At 39.3% G+C, this 17,268-nt stretch overlaps 1 protein-coding gene across 5 annotated transcripts in view; it reads right to left on the reverse strand.

Moving 5' to 3' along the window:
• The window catches only part of RABGAP1 (RAB GTPase activating protein 1), a 161,314-nt gene extending 144,133 nt beyond the window's left edge, over window positions 1–17,181 (reverse strand). For 2 of the 5 annotated variants that reach the window (XM_067743365.1, XM_067743369.1), the window contains exon 1: window positions 9,316–9,409. The gene's annotated coding sequence lies outside the window, so the exon portion shown is untranslated. Of the gene's footprint in view, window positions 1–9,315; window positions 9,410–17,006 lie in introns of those variants that run through there. The other 3 variants (XM_067743366.1, XM_067743368.1, XM_067743367.1) reach the window with 3 other exon arrangements.
• Between the last annotated feature and the right edge of the window lie 87 nt (window positions 17,182–17,268).

Consider the following 17,268-nt stretch of genomic DNA (forward strand, 5'->3'; position numbering starts at 1 on the left):
TCCCTTGGGATTCTAATGGATTTTAGTTCCAAAACATACCCCAAATATATTCCTTCTCTGCCATCTTTCACGTCAGTGACTTGAGTATTTCATTCTCTTTCAACTTAGCTACAACATAAGTCTCCCTTCCTAGACTCTCTCTAGTCATTATCAAGGCCTCAGAGTTAATTTCTAAAATTCAGATTTGATCATATATCTCACCCCTTCCTTTGACTGCTCCTGACTGAAAACAGAAAAAAATCCAAACTCTTTATATCATTAGTTCTTAAAAATCTGGAGCCAATCTATCATTCTAGTTTTATCTCCTTTTATCAAACCACACCAGACAGCTCACCAAATATATCACGCATTTTTATGCTTTCAAGGCTTTGCTCATGCCATTTCTTAAGCTAGGAATGTGACTTCATTTCCCCCATTAGTCCTTCTTCCCCACCAGCAACCTTGCGATACAATCAAATATTCAACCTCCCCTTTTCCCTTCTGAAACATTCCTTTTTTCCCTCTAGGGCTCCAAAGGCTTTTTGTTTGCTTGCTTTTTAATTTTATCACAGAATTACAGCATTTATTACACCGTAAAATGTTATACATCTTTTCCCCTATACTATATTGATCATTCATTCCAGAAACAATTACTTGGTATAAACCACCATGGTAAATACTGGGAATACAATGAGCACACACAGTCCCTTTGAACTACTTGTGGACAGGGATCTTAGGTTTTATTCGTATTATCTTCATATCCTTGCTATGGCAGTCCTCAATAAATGTGATTGGATGAATAATACTCTTTCATTAGTGTTTAAGTGATAGAGTCTGTGTAATGTGAGATGGACAAATGACAAATATGATACACTACATGCGTGTCTGGGATGTGGATATGAATGACAACTGGAAAAAAGAGACTCAAAAAGAACTACCCTTGAGTGTGCCTGACTGACTCTTCATCAAGTTTCTAACTGTGAAAACCAGTTAAACAACACTGAGCCACAAAACATACCTTGGATTCCCTTTGTACCAAAACACTCATCACTTCCCTCCCAATCCTCATCATTTTTGTTTGCTCAACCAGTGAAAAAATGAGCACAGCTTTAGGGAATCTTAAGGAGGATACTTAAATCATCTTGCTAAATCTAAAGAGAGAACAATACTTAGCAGTTCCTGAGTATCGATTATATATGCCCAACATGGTACTTAGAAGCTTTATATACATTATTACTAATCTTTATATTAACCTTGCCAGAAAGGTATAAACTTCATATATGACAGACAAACTGAGGCTTAGATTAGTTCAATAACTTGCTTAAGTTCACAGAGACAATTATAGAACTTGATCCAAACCCAGGTATCTAGGTGCCTATGTCCTTTTCAGGAATGCATCTCTCCTCCTTGGTGTTCCTAACACCATTCTCTCCCCATTCCAATCCATACTCTATGTTGCTCCCAGTTATATAACCCTTCTAAAACACAGATCTGCTAAGATTACTCTTGTTGAGAAAAAGACAAGTCAGGAAGTAGCAAGAGAGTCAAGTCTCATGCTGTAGCAGGCCAATTCTTGTGGGTTTGTAGCTCTTTAAAATTAAACCACAAAGAAGTTATTTTTAAAAATCATACAATCTTAATCTCAGCTTTTTTCTTTCTTTCTGGCTTTGAGATTTGTTTCGCTGCATTGGTTTTCATATGAACTTCTCACAGCTTATCCCTGGGAAGGGTAGGACAAATCTAACAAAACTCAGTGGAAAATCATCCCGTCTTTAGAAAAATAAATTCCTTTCCACCACTGCTAATTGCTAAACAATAGATGTGTCTTTAAGTCTGACTTTGAATTTGGGGGCTGTTTCTTTGAATTATTTTAGTGAGCTAAGAGAACCATATTAATTTAATCCTTCTGAATAATTTCAGCTTAGCTTTAAAAACCAAAAGGAAAATATAACTTAATCATCTTGGGCCTACAGCACATAAAGGCAAGAAAAACCAGCTTAACTTAAGTCACTTTTAGGCAAATTTTAACCCATAACGCCTGTGACAATTAACTTCTTTAAACTATGAAGCGACCCTTTTACTTCAATTCCAGATTAACTATAAAAGATAGCTTAATTATAGGAATATAATAACTCAAAAGACAAAAGTTTTTTAATTTTTAAAAAGATTTAAAAAGTTTTAATCTTTAAAAATTGTGGTTAAATGTACATAACATAAACTTTACCATTTTAGCCATTTTTAACTGTATAGCTCTGTGGCTTTAAGTACATTCACATTGTGCAACCATCACCACCACCCATCTCTAGAACGTTTTCATCTTCCCCAACTGAAACTCTGTACCTATTAAATTCCAACTCCTGTTCCCCCAGGCAACCAACATTCTACTTTGTCTCTATGAATCTGACTACTCTAGGTACCTTACATAAGTAGTAGAATCATATAGTATTTATACTTTTATGGCTGGCTTATTTCACTTAGCATAATGTCTTCTAAGTTCATCTATATTGTAGCATGTGTCTGAATTTCCTTTCTTTTTAAGGTCAAATAGCATTCCATGGTATGTATATACCACCTTTTGTTTATCCATTCACTGGTCAATAAAAGTTCTAAAAGCCTAATTTTAACTTTATAGGATCTTTAGGATAAAACTCACAAAATCAATACAGAAAAGTGCCTAAAGATGACAGCCAATGTTCTCAGAGTTACTTCTCACTTTCTCAATGACTAATCAAGTTTCATTAAGACTTTATAAAGTTAACAGTCTGGTATTACATTGAAAAACCAACTGGGATTTGAACTCCTTAGTCCTTTTTGATTTAATTTGGACAATGTTATAGTTTCAGTTTTCTCATACATAAAATGAGGGGAATAAACACTTTCTACTCTTTTGTGAATGAGAATATCCAGGAAAGGGGTGCGGGGCGGGAATGCCAGGTGCTTCCCAGTCCTAATCCATGATGTAAGCATAATTAGTTCCACTTTTACAAATGAAGAAACTGAGAATCACAATCCTTAAGTATCTTACCTTCAGTCGTATATTAAGTAAGTTCAAGACTTGGGATATCTATATCTTTCTGATTCCAAAGTTCACACTCTACCCGCTATATCTTGATACTTTTAATGAAAGGTACAAAAAGTAAGAAGTGGGGATGAAATGCATATAAAACAATTCACTTAACTCTGTGTTGATTATCTGAGTGCAATAGTGCTGACACCTGAAAAAAATAAACCATATAAGTGGTTTTCCCATGTTCCTTTGGCTATTTCAGGAAACAGCACTTTAGTTTTTTGCAGAACTCTAGGTATGCTGGCTTTATGCCCCTTCAACACAATATCTCTGCAGCTAAATTTTAAAATTATTTGGATGCCATTGCCCCAAGAGAAACCCACCTCTGGGAACACAAGGAGAGTTAGTTAATGTTAATGTATTGGCCAAAAAGTTCGTTTGCGTTTTCCCACAAGATGTTATGGGAAAACCTAAATGAACTTTTTTGCCAACCCAATACTACTTATTCACAAGGTCAGATTATACTTCATACCTCAGTAATATACATTTTTTGTAAAAGTATTCTTGTATTTACTTTTTCTGGAGTGGATTTCTAAAGCACAATGTAATTTACACTAGTGTTCTATAAATATAAAAACATAAACATTTTTAAGCAATGCAGGATTTCCTAAAGACTTTTTCTGGACTTCTCTGGTGGTGCGGTGTTTAAGAATCCGCCCACCAATGCAGGGGACACAGGTGCAATCCCTGGTCTAGGAATATCCCACATGCCGTGGAGAAACTAAGCCTGTGTGCAACAACTACTGAGCCTGCGTGCAACAACTACTGAGCCTGCGCTCTAGAGCCCACAAACCACAACTACTGAAGCCCGTGAGCCCTAGGGCCCGTGTGCCACAACTACTGAGCCCACGTGCTGCAACTACTGAAGCCCGTGCACCTAGAGCCCGTGCTCCACAACGAGAAGCCACTGCAGTGAGAAGCCCGTGCACTGCAACGAAAAATAGCCCTCGCTCGCCGCAACTAGAGAAAGCCTGCGCGCAGCAACAAAGACCCAACGCAGCCAAAAAAAAAAAAACAACCAAAAACCAAAAAAAACCCCACTTTTCCTACTTTTAGGAAATTAGTCAATATAGTTCCTTCTCAACCACAGCGAAGAATATGTATCTATTCCATTTAGAATATCAATCTGTCTATACTTTGATCTGAAATGTTTAAACTATGTGAATTTAATGCTAAGTAAGCAAATCATTTGATAGATAATCAAAGCCTGAGATTAATACAGTAAATATGGTTTCTCTTTTCCATGACCTCTGATTTTCAAGGGAATGTGTGTAGACAAACCATGAATGTTTAGCAGAAGACACACAAGTTTTCTGAATCTTCTGATACAAGAATGCCCTGGTCCATAGTTATACAAGGAAGGTGGGACATTTGTTAAGTGTGTTGAATAGGGGGTGGGCAACCAAAAAACATTTACTGAGCACTTTCACTCACAGCACTAGGATAGGCACCATGTAAGAAGATAAAAGAATTCACATATATTTAATTTAGCTTCGCAGACTTTTTTTTTTTGCAGTATGCGGGCCTCTCACTGTTGTGGCCCCTCCCGTTGCAGAGCACAGGCTCTGGACGCGCAGGCTCAGCAGCCATGGCTCATGGGCCCAGCCGCTCCGCGGCATGTGGGATCTTCCCAGACCGGGGCACGAACCCGTGTCCCCTGCATCGGCAGGCGGACTCTCAACCACTGCGCCACCAGGGAAGCCCCACAGACGTTTTTTAAACCTATCTAAAAAGTTCTTTTCTCACAACCCAAAAGCAAAAAAATAAAGATTAAAAAAAAAAGATGTTTCTGCTAGGGAAAAATTTTTTATCTAAGAATTAACTTTGGAGGTTAGATAGAAATCAGATTTTTCTTCAATTCACAGAGAACTCAACAGGTAACTACAATAAAGATATAACCATTTCTCTTTTGCAGGTATATCAGAGGTCTACTCATAGGAAATCATGTACCACAGCAAAAAAGATTTACATGACATGTTTCTACTCTCACCTTGCCAGAATCCATTTATCAGCATATTTAAAAGGCATGAGAGGACTTCTGTGGTGGCGTAGTGGTTAAGAATCTGCCAGCCAACGCAGGGGACACGGGTTCGAGCCCTGGTCCGGGAAGATCCCACATGCCGTGAAGCAACTAAGCCCACTCACCACAACTACTGAAGCCCGCCCGCCTAGAGCCCGCAAGAGAAGCCACCGCAATGAGAAGCCCGTGCACCGCAACGAAGAGTAGCCCCCACTTGCTGCAACTAGAGAAAGACCGCGCGCTGCAACGAAGACCCAACGCAGCCAAAAATAAATAAATTAAATAAATTTATTTTTAAAAAAAAGCATGAGAGTTTATTACCCTATGGTAAAAGCATTAAAATGATTAACTCATGGCTCTTCACAGTAGTATTACACAACCGCCTAACATTTAATCCAATTTAGCCTTGAATGCTGTCTCTTAATACCCATAATGATATTTAAAATACGTTCCCAAAGAAAGATTCTGCATATAATTCCTTTTCCTGACACAAAGGGCACCCTCAGAAGCTGGAAAACAAGATGATAACCACAGATTCCTAGTTATAATTACCAAAGTGTATAAATAAGGAAAAATGGGAAAAAGAAATTTTTAAAATAGTCAAATTATTGTTAAGCTTTGAGAGTTAATAACATTTTGTTAACATTACCACAGAAACTAATTTGCTAATGTACCTTAAGAAGATGCCATATTTAGGACTTCCCTGGTGGTCCAGTGGCTAAGACTCCACGCTCCCAATGCAGGGGGCCTGGGTTCGATCCCTGATCAGGGAACTAGATCCTGCATGCCACAACTAAAAGATCCCACATGCCGCAACTAAAAGATTCCACATGTTGCAACTAAGACCTGGCACAATCAAATAAATAAATAAATAGACATTAAAAAAAAAGAGAGAGAGAGAGATGCCATATTTTATTATGGAGAAAAATTTATTGCCACAAAGATTAATAAATGCCAAGGAGTAGTGATTTATTACACAAAAGCTGATGCAACCTTAACTGGAGATAAGTGACAAGCACGCATTAACTCCTAAGAGGTGCAAACCTCCAAATCTGGCAGCACGGCCACAAAATTAAGAAGATATACTTCTCATGTTTTACAGCCAAGGTAATATATACTATTTAATATCAAGCATGAACTTAAGAACAAATTTAGGGCTTTATTTTTACTATTTTATGATCCTTGGAAAAAGGGATTTGGACGAAAAGTTAGGCCTTATAGAACTCTACTAGATAGAAAGAACAGCCTTCAAAAACTTCTGGTGATTACCTCAGAGGACTATAGTTGCTTTGGCAAGAGGAAAACTTCCAGGCTAAATTCTATCAACTAGAGTGTTCATGACTTGCAAACTGCCATATTTGGTCAGACTTTGCACATGAAGAGAAACAAGGCAGTTAGGGGCCAACAAAAGTTGTTATAAGTTTAAGTGTCTATCCAGTATTGCTTTGACTTACAATTCTTCTAAAGAATAAGGATCTCAGGGTCAACACAAAACTGGAGAGGGTCAGGGGAGACCAGGCAACCATTTTATGCCAAAAGAAACAGCTGTTAAATTAGTATGTTTTATCATGTATACCCACGGACAGCCAAATCCTTGGCCTTGGATTTTCTTTCTTTAGAACCTAACCACGGAAAATCAATAAAACAAGGCAGTTACATACAAAGCACCCAAATGTCATGCCAAACTCTGCTTTATGTACACTGGTTAAATTAGCACTTTTTTAACCTTGGAGTTCTATCTCCAAGAAAGATTATTTAACAGTTTTATATTCATTCATTTCACATGCTTGAAAAGTGTGATATCTGATTATATTGACAACTACAAAGATAACACTTGGGCAGCATATGCTAGAACCTCAGCACATCAGTATCTATAAAGACACTCAACAGTAGAACTGATATAAGCAGTTAAAATAATCACTGTGAAATGGTGAGACCTTCAAAGTAGGCTTCACTTAAGCTGGAAACACTTTAGCTGGAAACATGCTCAACAAAAGATAACGACTTCTTTAAAAGAATCTGGGCTGTAAAGTTTAGCTGGAAATATACTCAGTAGTAGAAAATGACTTCGTTAAAGAATCTAGGCTATGGGACTTCCCTGGTGGCACAGTGGTTAAGAATCCACCTGCCAATGCAGGGAACACGTGTTCATGCCCTGGTTCAGGCAGATCCCACATGCTGAGGAGCAACTAAGCCCGTGCGCCACAACTACTGAGCCTGCGATCCACAACTACTGAGCCCATGTGCCACAACTGCTGAAGCCCGCTCTCCACAACAAAAGAAGCCACCGCAATGTGAAGCCTACACACTGCAACTAGAGAAAGCCCGCACGCAGCAACGAAGACCCAACGCAACCAAAAATAAATAAAAATAAATTTATTTTTTAAAAAAAGAATGTAGGCTGTAAAGTTGAGATATGTTTACGAAAAACCATGTCCCCTCATGTAGATAATGTGAATACACTTCTTCCAATATGCAGTAGAAAAGATAGGAAACAGGTGCCTTCACTTTTACAGAGTCCCACTAGACTACCATTTTATCCAGGTTAAGCACCTGTAAACTGCTAATAAAACACTATGCCAAAATCAACTATACCTCAATAAAAAAATTTTTAAAAATAAAAAAACAAAAAAAACCCCACTATGCCAAAGAATGCCAAAATGTATACAGCTGATAGGTTAACTATCCAAATATATACCTTAATACCGATGAGCTGTTAATTAACTGTAAAATGAGTTATAAAACTGAAATGAAAAGTGTACCACAACATAGCAATAGCTCAATTTTAACTACAAAGTTGAGTTGATAAAACTATATGTGAATCTTAAACGTTACCAATAAATACAAATCAATCATGGATTCAAATTTCATTAATGGAAACGGAGGTCTACAAAGGAAGATTATAAAGAACTCTGCCCCTTATTCACTTTCCGTTTTTATAAGTAAATTCGAACAAAAGCCTTAAATATATATTAAAATAGCACCTTATACACGCTAGAATTAAGGCCAGCAGGTCCTTCGTTAAAAAAAAAAAAAATTGAACGTGCACTCCCTTGGCACCTAAGCTTTTTTTCAACTTTCCAAACATCAGTTTTACGTGGAAACTCAGTTCAATTTACTCTTTGGTTTTTTCTCTTCCTAAATAAACAACGCAGCTGGAAACAGACACACTCGCAACTTACTACTCCAGTCACATGTATGTGAATACAGGTATTTACCTGAATGAACATATCAAATGAATTGTGAAACCCGTCTCTGGCAGTTTTCTTTTTCCACTGACAAACAAAAAAGCCAAAAGATCTCCAATTCAAGCTGGAACAAGATTTAAACTAACGGAGCACTTGTAGCGTGAGCACCAGCAGCATGATCACTTATCACTTAACACGGTCTGCTAGGACTTTTATTCCAAGATAAAGTATGGAGATGACTTTAAAGCAGGTGCATATGATTACAATAAAGTATGGAGCTGACTTTAAAGCAGGTGCATATGATTACAATCCGAATGTTAGAAGAGAAGGAACACCAAAGTACTATCAGGTGATGGACAGAGAACTCCTGGAAGTCTGGGGTTATCCTCGGGCTTTGTTGAACACCTAAAGCCCTGAAGGTTGCTGGTAATCAAAATACAGCAATGAGGTATCGGGGGCAGATACTTAAAGTATCTGGGGAGAGGGGAATACCGGGGACACTTCGATTGCAGGCGGGGAAAACGAGACAGAAACGTCAACACGAGATGGCAGACCGACACTAGCATAAAGCAAACCTTTCAAATTAGGCGCAGCGCAGGAAGCTAGCCTGAGGCCGAAGCCAGCCTAAGTCACAGGTACAGGCCTAGCGGGCAATGGGGAGAAACTGAGGCGGAGCGAGCCGCCAGATTCCCAAATAGGACCTGTCCCCAGACGTGTAAGTCAAGAGACAAACCGGCTTTGCTGGGGGGCGAAAGGGACGGCCGCAAGTGAAGGACTGGGAAGACTCACACCCACCCAGACAGGGGGAACCGGTTTGGGCAGGGGCTGCCGGAGCGTTCCCGCTTGCGCATGCGTCCTCCCCCCACGGCCGCGACTCCCCCTCCCCCCCAATCACTGCTCCCCTCACAACCCGGCTAGTCGAGGGAGCTGAGCGCAGTCACGCCTGCCCCGCTCCGCGGGATGAGAACACGGCTTGGCCTCCCGCAGGGGCCGTCGGAGGATCCCCCCCGGGCTTGGTGGATGGAAGGGTGGGAGGAGGAGGTGGGGGAACACGGCCCTACCCGACCCGCCGTCTCCTTCTCCGCGGCCCGCCGTTCGCCGTCCCGGAGGCTCCGCCGCCTGGGCCTCCCCAGCCGCCCTGCCCCCGCCCTCCCCGCCCCCTACTCACGTGAGAGAGGCTCCTTCCGCCCTCCGCCCCGCCTACTGCCCTGTCTCATAGGCCCACGGCAAAGCAGAGCGGCCCCATTGGCCCAACAACAGGCGGCGGGGGCGTACTTCCTTTCCTCGAAGCCCCACCTGGGCTTTTAGCCCGCCTCCGGAGTCTGCGTCTGCGTGGAGTCTGCACTCTGGGAGCAGGACTCAATGCAGTGCTGTGTCCGCGCTTGGGCCGATAGCGGCTCTGTGCCTGCATCAGGGATTGGAAGCAGGATTGGCGGGGGTAGCAGTCTGGGTAGTACCTGTTGCGCCTGAGAGGAGTACAACCCTAAAGACACTGGTGCTAGAGCACGGAATCCCTTGCTCACCTTTAACGTTCAAATGCTGTTTCTAAAGCAGCCCTTAATGATGTAACCCAACTCACCTGCCCTTTATTGAGGGCGCAAAAAGTGCCAGGGATTGTGATAGATTCTTTTGTGATAGGTTCTTTTACAGGTATGTCACTTGGCTTTACCACAAACCTTGAGAAAGCATTGAGAATGATATGATTTTTTTTTTCTCATTTTGTAAGGGAGTCCAGCCTAAGCAACAGAATTCAGTCCAGAAGTCAAAACTTCTGACTTTGAAGTCAAGGGCGACTGGCTACAACACAGCTACCTCGAGGTATCTGAGACACACAGAATAGAACAGAAATGAACAAGGTGGTTTCATACTGCTACTCAAAGATGGGGCTGGGATTTTATTTAAAAATTATTCGAAAGTGATATACAGAGCAACGGCAATAGAATGAATTTTAAAGTCCCTGTCCTGAATGAATTTACAATGTAGTTGGAAACAAATATTAAAGGTGCCAATTAAGTCTTGACAATTTATGAAATCTCTCTACAGCCTCTCCCTCATTCTTTCTTTATTCAAATAGCATATGCTGTTTTCCTGGTAAATGAGTCATTCGCAAAGTTTTCCTGTGGATATTGCATCTAAATCCACCAGAGAAAAAGCAAAAAAAAAGCTGTGCTCTGTTGCAGTCCTCTTTGTGACTTGTCTATTATAATACACTTGGCTGCACTACCGCAGGAAAATAGCTTTCTTCCTTTTCTCCTCATAGAGTTATGTAACAAAAATGCACACCCATTTTAAAGTATTTAAACAACAGATAAAACATTAGGAAGAAAGTAAAATCCCCTGAAATCCTGGCACTCTTGACAAAACCACTTTTAATAGTGTGGTGACCATACATTCATGTATTTCTTGATTCATATGTATTACCCCAATATATACATAAATCTTAACATATATTTTTTAAATAAAATTTTATTACAGAATCACTACAGTATGCCCTGGAGAAAAATATAAAATAGGGACAACCTAAAATAAAAAACAAAAACATCACATTCCCAATACAAATATTAATACTTTAATATGTAGCCTTCTTTGTGTGTCTATATATTGTTTTACAAAATGAGATCACACAGTTAAGCAGTCTGCTTTATTCAATTAACAATATCTACCTTACCATTTCACTAAATTTTGCTCTCATCTAATTCCTAGATCGCATTCAAATTTTCTAACAACCTAAAAATATTTTTACAGCTGGCTTTTCCAAATCAGTAATATCATTTCAGTAAATTTTCCTCTCATCTAATACCTAACTATAATCAAATTCTCTGTTGCCCCAAATATATTCTTTTACAGCTAGTTTTCCCAAATCAGCATCCAATCCAGGCCCACATGTTGTATCTGGTTGTGATGTCCCTTAAGTATTTTTAAATCTAGCACGTAAGAAAAAAAAAGGAAAGACACTGGCCTATTGAAGAAATCGGTCCAGTTGAAGTGCAAAATTTCCCACCTTCTGGATCTGAATGGTTGCTTCCTCAAGAAGTCACTGAATTTGTTCCCTTAGACCTTGTATATCCTGGAAACTGGAATTTATATCTCAAGCTCAATGGATTGATGTGGTAAGCTGGAGGCAGAATGGGAAGGTCCTTGAATACTTAAATAAGGAAAATGAAGTTCAATCTATAAATACAGGGAGCCCTTAGAGGTTTCTAAGGATAGTGCCAATATCAGATTTGAGTTTTTTAAAAATTTCATTCTGGTAGGAGTAGAAAAGGGAAAACAGGGAGTAAATAGAACACTTTGGAGGCTGCCTAAGTTCAGAAAGGCCTGAACTAGGGCAAAAGAAAGGGTGGGAAAAAAGGAACTGGGTTTGAAAGAAATATCTTCAAGTTTGTTGATTCTTTCTTCTGCCTGCTCAAATCTGATTTTGAACCCAAGTGAACTTTTTTCTCTCTATTATTATATTTTCAACTCCAGAATTTCACTTAAGTTCCTTTTTATAATTTCTATTTCTTTAACGATATTCCCATTTTTCTGTACATTTTCCAGACTTCATCCATGTTTCATTTTAGCTCAATGAGCAACTTTAAGACAGTTTTAAAGTCTTTGTCTAAATGCCATATGATATCACTTATATGTGGAATCTCAAATATGACACAAATGAACTTATTTATGAAACAGAAACAGACTCACAGACATAGAAAAAACTTATGGTTATCAAAGGGGCAAAAGGGTGGGGGAGGGATAAATTAGGAGTTTGGGATTAACAGATACAAACTACTACATATAAAATAGATAAACAACAAGGTCCTACTGTATAGCACAGGGAACTATGTTCAATATCCTGTAATAAACCATAATGAAAAAGAAAAAATATATATACATATATAAAAATTGAATCACTTTACTGTACACCTGAAACTAACACAACATTATAAATCAACTATACTTCAATAAAAATAAAATACAGAACTCTTGTATTTGGAGAACAAGGTTCTTATTTCCCACCCTGGCTCCAGCAAGCCATACCAGGAATATAAACATGACTGCCTCCACAGGGTTGAGGAGTAGGAATGAGTAGGTGCTATCACACTAAAGGCTCACATTGACTGAAATTAACCTCAATTGACCAACCAAATTTTCCCCTGGAACATGCAAGCATTCAAATAGACTCCAGAGTTCCAAAACAGTTACTTCAGTTTCTGCCAGTACGATTGTTGTTTAGGTAGAGAGATGGATTCCATGTCCTTCCTACTCCGTCTGAGGAACAGAAAAAGAAAGAAATGTGAAAGTGAACAGAGCCTAAAGGATCTGTAGGACACTGTCAAGAAAAACAACATACCACTGTAAGCATCCCAAGAGGAGAAGAGAGAGAGAAAGGGGAGAAAGGATAATAATCTAACTGTAGAAAACCAAAGAAAAGAGAGAATCCTAAAGGCAACAAGAGAGAATATTCATCACATATAAGGGATCTTCAATAAGATTATCAGACAATTTCTCATCTTAAATCTTAGAGTCTGGAAGACAGTGGGTTGATAATATTCAAAGCAATGAAAGAAAAGGACTGTTGACAGATCTGTATCTAGCAAAATTGTCCTTCAAAAATGAGGGAGAGGGCTTCCCTGGTGGCGCAGTGGTTGGGAGTCCGCCTGCCGATGCAGGGGACACGGGTTCGTGCCCCGGTCTGGGAAGATCCCATATGCCGCGGAGCGGCTGGGCCCATGAGCCATGGCCGCTGAGCCTGCGCGTCCGGAGCCTGTGCTCCGCAACGGGAGAGGCCACGACAGTGAGAGGCCCGCGTGCCACAAAAAAAAAAAAAAAAAATGAGGGAGAAATTAAGACATTCTCTGATTTTAAAAAAAGCTAAGGGAGTTCATTACCACTAAAACCACCCTTCAGGAAATGCTGATGGGAATCCTTCACGTTGAAATGAAAGGATGCTCAACAATATTTAAAGCCATATGAAGAAATAAAGCTCTCCGGTAAAGATAAATATATGGGCAATTATAATTGTAATTATTGTTTAACTCCATTTTTATTTTCTACATGATTTAAAAGACAAATGCATAAAAATATTAGTCTAATTTATTACAAACACAATGTATAAAGATGTAATCTGTAGCATCAAGAACAGAAAGAGGAGACAGAGCTGTATAGGAGAGTTTTTGTATGCTACTAAAGTTGGTATCAATTTAATTATATTGTTATAAATTTGGGCTGTTAAATGTAATTCCTATAGCAACCACAAAGGAAATGTCCATAGGATATACAAAGTAGGAAATCAGAAATAAATCAAAACTTTTCACTACAAAAAATCAAACACAGAAAAAGGCAGTAATGGAAGAAATGAAAGACACAAAAGCTATAAGGCCTATAGAAGACAAATAGCAAAATGGCAGAAATAAGTCCCTCCTTATCCGTAGTTACTTTAAATGTAAATGGCATAAACTCACCAATCAAAAGACAGAGATGGGCAGAATGGATAAAACAAAAACAAAAACATGATCCATCTATATGCAGTCTAGAAAATACTCACTTTAGAGCCAAAGATATTAACAAGTTAAAAGTGGAAAAAAAGAAAAGAGAAGATATTCCATGCGAGTACTAACCAAAAGGGAGCTGGGAAGGTTATACTAAGGTCATACAAAATGACTTTAAAAAGGTTACACGAGACAAAGAAGGTCATTATATATTAATAAAAGGTTCAAAAGAGCAAGATTATATAAAAATTATAAACATTTACATAACTAGAAGAGACTTTCAAAATATATGAAGCAAAAATGACCAGAATTAAAGGGAGGAATAAACAATTCTACAATAATAATTAGAAACTTCAACAGCCCACATTCAATAATGAATAGAACAACCAGATAAAGATAAGTTAGGCATTAGAGGACTTGAACATCACAATAAACCAACTGAACCTAACAGAAGTGTACAGAACATTCCATTGAACAACAGCAGAATACACATTCTTTTCAAGTCCACATGGGACATTCTCCAGGACAGGCCAGACATTAGGCCATAAAACAAGTGTCAATAGATTTTAAAAGATAGGTATTATACAAAGTATCTTCTCCAACTACAATGGGATGAAGTTAGAAATCAGTAACAGAAGGAAAACTGGAAAATTCAAAATATGTGGAAATTAGAAACACATTCTTAAAGAACAAATGGGTCAAAGAAGACCTCAAAAGGGAAATTAGAATGTACTTGAAAATGAGTAAAAATGATAAAAACATACAAAACTTATAGGATACAATGCAAACAGTAATTAGAGAAATTTATAGGTGTAAATGGCTACATTAAAAAACAAGAAAAATCTCGGGCTTCCCTGGTGGCGCAGTGGTTGAGAGTCCGCCTGCCAATGCAGGGGACACGGGTTCGTGCCCGGGTCGGGAGGATCCCACATGCCGCGAAGCAACTGGGCCTGTGAGCCATGGCCGCTGAGCCTGCACGTCCGGAGCCTGTGCTCCGTAACGGGAGAGGCCACAGCAGTGAGAGGCCCGCGTACCACACGCACACACACACACACAAAAAAGAAAAATCTCAAAATACCCTAACTTTACACCTTATGAAATACGAAAAAGAACAAACTAAACCCAAAGCTAGCAGAAGTAAGGAAATAAAACGGAATGGAAATAAACCCAAAAAAAAAAAAGAAAGAGAGAGAGAAAAAAAAAAAAAATCAATGAAACCAAGAGTTGTTTCTTTGAAAAGATCAACAAAAATCAACCTAGAAAACAATGGGCAAATTCCTTGAAACACACAAATTATTTATTATAAATGGATTCCAGAAAAATTAGAAAATCTCAACATACTTATAACAAGAGATTGAGTGTGTAATCAAAAACGTCCCAAAAAAGAACAGTCTTGCACCAGATGGCTTCACCAGTGAATTGTACCAAATATTTAATTTAATTAAAATATTTAATTAAGAATTAATACCAATCCTTCTCAAACTCTTCCAAAAAACTGAAGAAGAGGGAATGCTTTCTAATCTCATGAGGCCCTCATTATCCTGACACCAAAGCTAAATAAACGCATCACAAGAAAATTATATACCAATGTCTCTTATGCATATAGGTGCAAAAATCCTCAACAACATAAAAGGAAATCAAATCCAACAGCATACTAACAGGATTATTCCCCATGACCAAGTGGGATTTATCCCAAGAACGCAAGAGTGGTTTACCATAAGATCAACCAATGTAATATATCTCATTAATAAGAACTAAGGGAAAAAAACCTCATGGTCATCTCAATTGATGCTGAAAAGTCATCTGACAGAATACAATGCCTTTTCATGATAAGATCTTTCAGAAAAGTAGTTACAGAGGGAAAATTCCTCAACATGATAAAAGTATCTGAAAAACCCACATCTAAATCAGTAGCTTACCTACACCTCTAAAAACAACTCATGAACAAGTCAAGGATGCCTCCTTTCACTGCTGCTATTCAACATTGTAGTGGAAGTTCTAGCCAGAACTATTAGACAAGAAATAAAAGGCATCCAAATTGTAAACAAAGAGGTAAAACTATATTCACAGGCAACATAATCATACATATAAAAAAACCCAAAGAATCCACAAGAAAGCTTGTAGAGCCAAAAAACAAATTCAGAAGCGTTGCTGGGTACAAGACCAACACCAAAAATCAGTTGTGTTTCTACACACTAGCAACAATATGAAAAGGAAATTAAGAAAGCAATTTCATTTATAATATTATCAAAAAGAATTAAATACCCTGAAAACTAGAAAACACTGCTGAAAGAAATTAATGAAGACCTAAGTACATGGAAAGACATTTCATGTTTAGACAGGAAGACTTAAAATTAAGATGGCAATATTACCCAAAGTGATCTACAGATTCAACACAATCTCTATCAAAATTACAACAGCCTTTTTCTCAAAAATGTAAGAGCTGATCCTCAAATTCATATGGAATTTCAAGGGCCTGGCATAGCCAAAACAATCTGGAAAAAAGAATAAAGTTGAAGGCCTCATACTTCCTCACTTACAAACTTACTACAAAGCTACAGTAATTAAAAGAATATGGTACTAGTGTAAGAGCTTCAGTCACATGTAATAGAATAGACAGCCCAGCAATAAATTCTCACACACATGGTCAGTTGATTTTCAACAAAGGTGACAACCCCATTCAATGGGGAAAGGACAGACTTCTCAAAAACGGTGCTGGAAAAACGATAACGACATGCAAAAGAATGAAGTTGACTATAGCAGCGGTGACGGTTACAATATTGTGAATGTACTTAATGCCATGGAACTTCACACTTACAAATGATTAAAATGGTAAATACTATTCATGTTTTACCACAATATCCTCCCTCTCCACCCCCTAAAAAGGAGGAGAAGCCAGAGAGCCATTGGACTGGCAAGATGGAAAAGGGCTCTAGAATGGTACTGAAGTTTACTGGTGGGCAGGACTGCGTGTATGATGCCGTCCACCAACACAAGGACTACAGGAGATAAGAAGCAGGTCTGCGGATGTACTTGAGTTCAAAGGTACATTAACACTGGACAACCAGCTGGAGATGTCTTCTAGGCAGCTGACCCTGGAGCTCAAGAGAGCTGTCTGGTCTTGCGAAAGAGATCTGTGAATAGTCAGCACGTAGCAGGTTACGGAGAATGCAGATCCCTGGGAAACACCAACATCCAAAAAGCGAGGGAGGTAAACTTCCTTCCCTCCACTTCCTGGGCCCAACGCGGCGAGTCCACATTCCTAGGCGGGAGGGGCTTACCAACACTTTAAGTGCGGAGGCACCCTTCAGGCCCACGCAGGCAGCGGACAGCCGAGGCGCAGCTAGAGAGGAGCGGCTGAGAAGGAGCGAAGCGCGCGGGGCCTGAGCCCCAAACGCTAGGGAGCCGCGGCACCCGCACCTCGACTCACGGGCGGAGACGCTCGCAGGAGTCTGGGGCACGCGCTTTGCTCCCCGCCCACAGCGCCGAAAGTCTCTCTCCGAGCCCGCCGCCCTCCCAGCCTTCCGATTGGCGGAGAGGACC

The sequence above is a fragment of the Pseudorca crassidens genome, chromosome 7 (assembly GCF_039906515.1).
Source record: "Pseudorca crassidens isolate mPseCra1 chromosome 7, mPseCra1.hap1, whole genome shotgun sequence".
Classification (NCBI taxonomy): domain Eukaryota; kingdom Metazoa; phylum Chordata; class Mammalia; order Artiodactyla; family Delphinidae; genus Pseudorca; species Pseudorca crassidens.